The 7681-nt window shown below is 37.4% G+C and overlaps 1 non-coding gene across 1 annotated transcript; it reads right to left on the bottom strand.

Moving 5' to 3' along the window:
* Positions 1-7050: 7050 nt before the first annotated feature.
* On the bottom strand, positions 7051-7185 carry LOC111760136 (small nucleolar RNA SNORA1). The gene has a single exon (XR_002793916.2). It is a non-coding gene; the product is annotated as a small nucleolar RNA SNORA1 (small nucleolar RNA).
* Positions 7186-7681: the final 496 nt, after the last annotated feature.

Consider the following 7681-nt stretch of genomic DNA (forward strand, 5'->3'; position numbering starts at 1 on the left):
CCTGAGTGACTGCACGGAGTAGAATTCCTTTGCTGACCTGCATTGGGCTATTGCCTGAGCAAGAAATCAACTATTTTGATTAGGCCACTGAAATTTGGAGGTTATTGTTAAAGCAATTAGCCTATCTCAGTAATAGAGTGGCCAAGCTTTCTTCTAGCTTTAAATTCTGTGATTTGCCAAAAATCAATAAAAGTGAATAAAGAAAGGTTAAAATAGTTTCTAGGTAAAAAGCCCTTATTGTGGTAACATTCATTGCAATTGATGAACACATTTTGGAGCACTGCCACACAGCATAGTTTATGTTGGAGTTTACACTCTCTCCCACTCCATTCTGTAAGTACAATTGTTGTAACAGTCAAAGTGGACAGCTGAAGGATTCAAACTAATTTAAATTCAATATTCATTTCAATAAGGCCGTCTTAATTTCACCCAGTTCTAATATGTATGAATTTTAGCTATCAGTTTAGTTAAATCATATTAGTTCCCCTATAGCATGGTTCTATTTCAGTTACCATTCATATTAAATGTGAGTAACTGCATAAAATACCAACTTCACTGCTAGCTTTTCCCCTCAAATTGCTACATAAATAACAGATATGTTATGATCAGTGACAAATCATGTCACTAGTACTTGTGTTGGCATGTTGTCACCAATAGATAAACCCTTGTCATATTTTATACAAATGAAGGCTTAAAAGAGGAAATTGTCTAACAAAGATGAAAGGTCAGAAAAAAAACAAAAAGTGATAATGTTGGAAGTGAAATTCTAATTGAATGCAAATGAAATTGTAGAAGAAGTAGTTGACTTTGAGAATGTTGACTCTGCTGCCACTGGAGAAATTCTAGATAATGCAACCACAGGAACTGAGTGAACTTATTTTTTTTTTTTAAGATTTATCTATTTATTTATTTCTCTCCCCTTCGCCCCCCCCTGCCCCGGTTGTCTGTTCTCTGTGTCTATTTGCTGTGTCTTCTCTGTCCGCTTCTGTTGTTGACAGTGGCACGGGAATCTGTGTTTCTTTTTGTTGTGTCATCTTGTTGTGTCAGCTCTCTGTGTGCAGCACCATTCCTGGGCAGGCTGCACTTTCTTTTGCGCAGGGTGGCTCTCCTTACGGGGTGCACTCCTTGCTCGGGTGGCTCCTATATGAGGGGGACACCCCTGCGTGGCACGGCACTCCTTGTGTGCATCAGCACTGCGCATGGGCCAGGTCCACACAGGTCAAGGAGGCCCGGGGTTTGATCCGTGGACCTCCCATGTGGTAGACCAATGCCCTAACCACTGGGCCAAGTCTGCCGCCCCGAGTGAACTTATTGATATAAATGAGGAAATTGGTTGTGATGAAAAGGAGGAAAATATCTCAGAAAACATGACACTGGCATAAAAAACTTCACATTAAAGAAACACATGGAGATACATTATTAAATTGGAAGCACAAATGATAAAATGGTACAAGGTGATCCAAATATAGACAGGTATATGAGTATTTTCCAAGGTATAAAAATATGCTTGTCTTGTATTATAAGTTATATGGTAAGAAATAGAAGGCAAGCATTATTAAAACTATACTTGAGGGGCAGATGTGGCTCGAGCAGTTGAGTGCCTGCTTCCCACATGGAAGGTCCTGGGTTTGATCTCTGTTGCCTCCTAAAAAACAAAAAACAACAAGCGAACAAATGGAAAAACCAACTCATGGGAGTGGATGGCCAGCTTCCCACATATGCGTGGAATCAATAAACAAATAAACAAACAAAAAAGAGCTACAATTGATAAGGTTTTTAAAGAAATAAAACACTTTTACTATCAATGTTTTGTTTCTGTTTTAAAATGCAGTGTACTGAAGAAATACCAGTTTAACTATTTTTCATTTTCCAATAAATTTATAACCAAGAGTAATAGAGTTTTTGATGTTTTGAAAAAAAATTTAAAGGCCACAGGACAATTGTAATTTTCCCTTATGATTATTAAGATTACTTTGCAGGATTTTAGCATTTCATTCTTATGGTTTGCACAACCGCAAAGAGAGGACTACCTGTACTTATATGTGGAATGCAGTTTGGTTAGCAATCAGTTTAGGGATATTTTCTAATAACTAGAAGTGGTCTGATCCACAGCCCCAGGTTCTACTACTACCTGCCCTGGGATAGTGGATGATCATCTCTCTTTTGAAATTAATACAGCTTTCTTTTGATTAGTGATAGCATGGTGTATTAGTCACGGTTCTTCAGAGAAACAGAACCAACAGGATAAATGTATATATGTATATGTATGTGCATGTACCTGTATATGTGCCCACATATGCACATATATACACACAAAGGGATTTATTATAAGGAATTGGCTTACAAGATTGTGTGAGTTGTCAGATCTGATTTCTGTTGAGTAGGCCAGAGCCTGAAAATGCCTGTAAGTGTCATGTTGAATCTTCAGTGGGACTCTATAAGGGAAGTCAGGAAGGAGTGGAGGGTGTTGTGCTTGGGTAGAATTCCCTCCAATTATTGAAACTTTCAGTTCTCCATTTTAAGGCCTCCAGTTGGTTGGATGAGTGGCACTCACATTGCTGAGGGTAATCTCCTTAACATTAAGGAGATTAACCTTAACTTAAAGCCAATTTATCATTTATCATTGACCCATATATGAACTTCCTCCACATAATAACTAGAACAGTGTTTGACCAAACAACTGGACACCATAAAATTTAAAAAAAGCTGACACATAAAATTAACTATCACCCATGGTTTATCTTTCTCCATCCCTTTACTTTTGATCTATCTCTATCTTTATATTTAAAGTGGGTTTCTTGTAGACAATTTATGATTGAGTCTTAGCTGATTTTTACTTTTTATCCATTCTGACTATCTCTGTTTTTTTATTGGTGGATTTACATTTATTCACATTTAAAGGGGATAGGATTATTATCAACAATGCTTGTAACTATTTTCTATTTGCATTTGTCCTTTCTTACTTACTTTCTTTTTTTCTTCTTTTTCTGCCTTCTCTGGTTTTAACTGAGTATTCTATTTGGTTTCATTGTATCACCTCTCTTAGCATATCAATTCTAATTCTTCTAGAATTTTTTTTTTAATGTATAGGATAGTTCGTGTGCTTTATAACAGAGTATTCTAACTCCTATCCCTTATGACATTGTTGTCATTCATTTCATATCCATATGCTATAATCACCCTCTATTATCATTATTGTTTTAAACAGTTATCTTTTAGGTAATTCCAACATCAGTGTCCTATCTCAGTCTGGTTCTGATGTTTGCCTTGTCTCTTCAGACTGTGTTTTCTGTTTTTTCTTTCCTTGCCTTTTAGCACATTGTATTGTTCTTCAGAGAAATAGGGAATTAGCTCACAGGATTGTGGGACTGGTAAATCTGAAATTTCTAGGGTAGGCTGGAAGTCTGGAAACCCAGGCAGGATTTGATGCTGCAGTCTTCAGGCAGATTTCTTTGGGAAATCTCAGTTTTGCTCTTAAGGCCTTTCAACTGATGAGGCCCACCTTCAAGTGTAATCTCCTTTACTTAAAGTCAACTGAATGTCAGTGGTAATCACATCTATAAAATACCTTCACAGCAACACCTAGATTAGTGTTTGATTAAATAACTGGTGAATCAAGACTATTTTTCTTTCGACCTAGATCCCAGCTTTAATCTTTGTGCACCCCTACTTACACCCTCCTCTGTCCAGACTGCCTTGAAACCCAATCCTGCAGCAGTGGGACTGCAGAGAAAAATGACTTGAACCGCAGGAAAAAAGACAACTTCAGGCTATTCCAACTATCAGTCTTGCTCCCAACTTCCTCCTCCCCTTTCCCTTCTCACCTTGATACCCAGGTGCCTGAGAGACTCCTAACAAGGCAGTGTCTTCTCTCCCTTCTCTCCTGGCATTATAGGCTCTGGGCAGCCTAATTACCACAAAAGAAAACATTCTGAACCAAAACTATCCTAAGTGAAACCTCAGTAAACCCCTCACCCAATCCAGTTATCAACCCCCCTTACTAACTTCCAGTGCTTCTCCTCCCCCACTTCCAACCCTTAAAAAGCTTGCTATTGGGGAGTGGAAGTAGCTCAGGCAGTTGAGTGCCTGCTTCTCACATGGGAAGTCCTGGGTTTGGTCCCTGGTGCTTCCTAAAAACAAAAACAAAAACAAACAACGAGGTAACAAACTGAAAAACCACTCAGGGGAGCTGATGTGGCTCAGTGGTTGAGCGTTGGCTTCCCACATATGAGGTCCAGGGTTCAATATCCTCAGCCTCAAAAAAAAAAAAAAAAAAAAAAAGAAAAGAAAAGCTCGCTGTCCTTTGTGTCTATTGAGTTGAGTTCTGCTCTCTCTCCCCTGCTATAGCAGCCCCCAAATAGTTTATCCTATTTAACTTTGTCCTGTGCAGCTTTTTCTTTGGCACTGGATATTATAGCCTGGACAAGTTGACACGTAAAGCTAACCATCACAAGAATGTGTTGAAGTTTTTATTGAAAGCCAGACATAATGTATTGGGTAATAGGAACTGAGGTAAACAGGGTACAGTATGAAGTTTTACTTTTAGCTGGCTAGGAGTTGGGTTGTGTTTAAGTATTTACTGTAGCTGTAGGTTTCAAAGGCTTCAAATTCCTTTAGTGTCCTTGTTTTTGTTTCTGTTGACTTTGGGCTTCTATAAGTACTACCCTTCAGAGATAGCCTGGGTCTTGCAGCTTGTTTAAAACTATAATTCACAGTTATGCTAGGGCTCCTTGGTGATGAGGTGTGGGGTAGGGAAAACATTTTTAAATTTTCTGATTAAATCTCAATATTTTAATGGGTTCGTGTCCCAGGACTGTGACCCTCAGAAAAGTTTCTTGGTTCATTTCTCAACCCCCATTCCCCACGACTTAGTTGAGATAGGAAGGCTAGATGGGACTGGAGTGGGAGAAATGCTTTTCATAGGAAGATAAAGGCATAGTAGTCTTTTCTTCTGAAGAGTAGTCCTTTATTATGGGGAAAACTCTGGATGTTTTTCACAAAGCCTTATCCTTTACTTTCTTCACAGCAGAGTCAGGAGGGGATTTTGCCCTGAGAACCTACTTAATTGGCCAGGGCTGCTATGACAAATCCCACAGAGTGGGTTAGTTTAAGCAATTGGAATTTATTGTCTCATGTTTTTGTAGACTAGAAGTCTAAAAATCAAGGTATTGGCAGGGCTTGCTTTCTCTAGCAGTCTGTAGAAGCCTGGCAATCCTCAATCACATGGTAATCTCTCTCTCTCATTTTATGTCAGCAAGTCTGATTTCTGCTGACTTCTGGCTTCTACTTCTGTGCCCAGTTTCCTTTGCTTATGAGAACTTCAGTCACATTGGGTAAGCACAGCTGTCATTCACTTTGGCCTCACCTTAGTGACCAAACACCTTAACTAATAACAATATTTTCAAAAGTTCTATTTACAGATGGGTTCACCCATTGAAGGTGGATTAAGCCTTGAACATGCCTTTTGTGGGGAACATGATTCAATCCTGAAGATAAAAATCCATGAAAACTTGGGAGTGCTCCTTAGAGTGTGGCTCCCAGGAGTTTCTCACTCTCATGCTGGTCCATACTCTGTCTCCAGTAATTCATCAGATTACCATTTAAGTGTTCATACCAGTTAAATGCTCCCACGACTCTGCTCAGAGTAATCAGACTTAAACAATTTTTAAAAATTAGAGCTATTGTAGGTTTACTGTAAAACACACAGAAAGTACAGTTTACATAAACTGCTCCCTCCCTCCCAGTTTTCTGTTTTTAACAATTTGTATTAGTGTGGTATCTTTGTTACAATTGAAACAGTATTATTATAATTACATTTTTACCTGTAGTCTGTATCTACATTAAACTTCATTCTGTGTTATACAGTTTTATGGGCTTAAAAATTTTTTTATTCTGGTAACATATATATATAACCTAAAACTTCCCTTTTTAACCACTTTCAAGTATACAGTTTAGTGATGTTAATTACATTCACAATGTTGTACTATCAAGATAATCAGATCTTGCTGTGATTCTCTGGATTCCCCTGTTTCTCCAGACTTTTGGGTCCAAGTTTGTCCTGTAACTTAAGTTTTCTGATGGGTCTGAGAAATCTTAATATTCAGTTTGTTCATATTTTTCATGTTGAAATGGTGTAAGTAATGACTTTCAAGCTTTTTGCATATCAGAACTGAAACCAGAAATCCTCCTTAATATTTTTTTATTCTTTGAACATGGTTTGAGCTTGATACTTACTTGGTCTGCCTCTGCTGGTCACCTTAACTTGAATTTAGCTCTTAGGTTTCCATACACAACCATTATTTACACCCATCCTGTCTATTGGCTTCTAGCCTATGTAGATTTTCTAGATCAGTAGGCTTATCTGCAGGATTGGTACCTTGTCTTACTACCATTGTTTTCTTATCCCATACTCTAAGTGAAATTTGGATATTTTACCTTTACATATGCTTTCTTACCTGTCTAAATTATTTGCTATTCAGTGGGCTGTTGCTCTGTCTACAGGACTAACTTCCTGTTTGAGCCATCCTTCCTAGCTGAACCCTATGTGTTGAATTCAGGTAACCTAACAGATTCCATGACCAGACCAAACCAACTCTAGCAGTAGGAGTACCTGGAGCTGGTACTGAGAATTGACCACAGGGAGTACAAGGGAACTTTTGGGGAATATGGAAATGTTTTTTTGGTTTTGATGATTTTTTTTTCCAGTGTAAAAAGTATTTTTATTATGTGCAGCATATTATAAGTTAATAAATTTTTATTTACAGAATTCAACATGTGATCATTCCACTGTTTAATTATTGAAGTCAATTTAGTTCCTCCAAAGCTTGAAACAAGATTTACCTTCAAGATATCCCTTTTTTAAAAAACTGAAACTGTTTTCAGGCAGCCCTAGAATTCTTGGATCCTCATTTCTTCAAATTATTCACTTTAGGTCCCTAGAAAGAGTACTTTTGTATTTTGGCAAATGATCTAATATTTACTAGCCTTTAACCTATTTATAATATGAAAACTCTTGCTATGTCTGTTTTTCATCTGATGAGCTTAGCGAAAAAATGTTCCAGATCTCATTATCACCACTTTAGTAAATTTATTGTGATGGAAGCATAACCTGTGTCTCAATTTAGCCACCTTAGCAATTCCAAAAGGGCATGTTCAACTGTGTCCATTCTCATATAGAATGAGGTTATTGGAAATATTTTATATGTTGACTATGGATGTATTCAATTATCAAAACTCATTCATCTGTAACTTAAAATGGGTGAATGTATTGTATGTAAATCAACAAAGTTGATGTTTTTTAATGCTATTAGGAAATGTGTGAGTTGATGCTAGGATACCTTGTGGTATCAAAGCAGTCTTCATATGCATCATTTTTAACATGGGAACCCTTGGTTACAGCCTGCCTGTGGAACCTAGACTTATGCATCCCCATAGTCATGTGAGAGAATCTTATAAAATCTCATACTATTTATAGATATCTCCTGTTGATTCTGTTTCCCTAGAGAACCCTGACTAACACAAATATCTAGTAGAATTTCTAGGTCATATGTTAAGTGTAAGTTTAGATTTGTGAGAAAATGCCCAACTTTCTTCCAAGTAGGTATACTCTAAGTGCTTTTTAATTGAGTCCTATAAATTTTGATATGTTATTTTTTCATTTTCATTCAGTTAAAAATATTTT

The sequence above is a fragment of the Dasypus novemcinctus genome, chromosome 7 (assembly GCF_030445035.2).
Source record: "Dasypus novemcinctus isolate mDasNov1 chromosome 7, mDasNov1.1.hap2, whole genome shotgun sequence".
Lineage (NCBI taxonomy): Eukaryota > Metazoa > Chordata > Mammalia > Cingulata > Dasypodidae > Dasypus > Dasypus novemcinctus.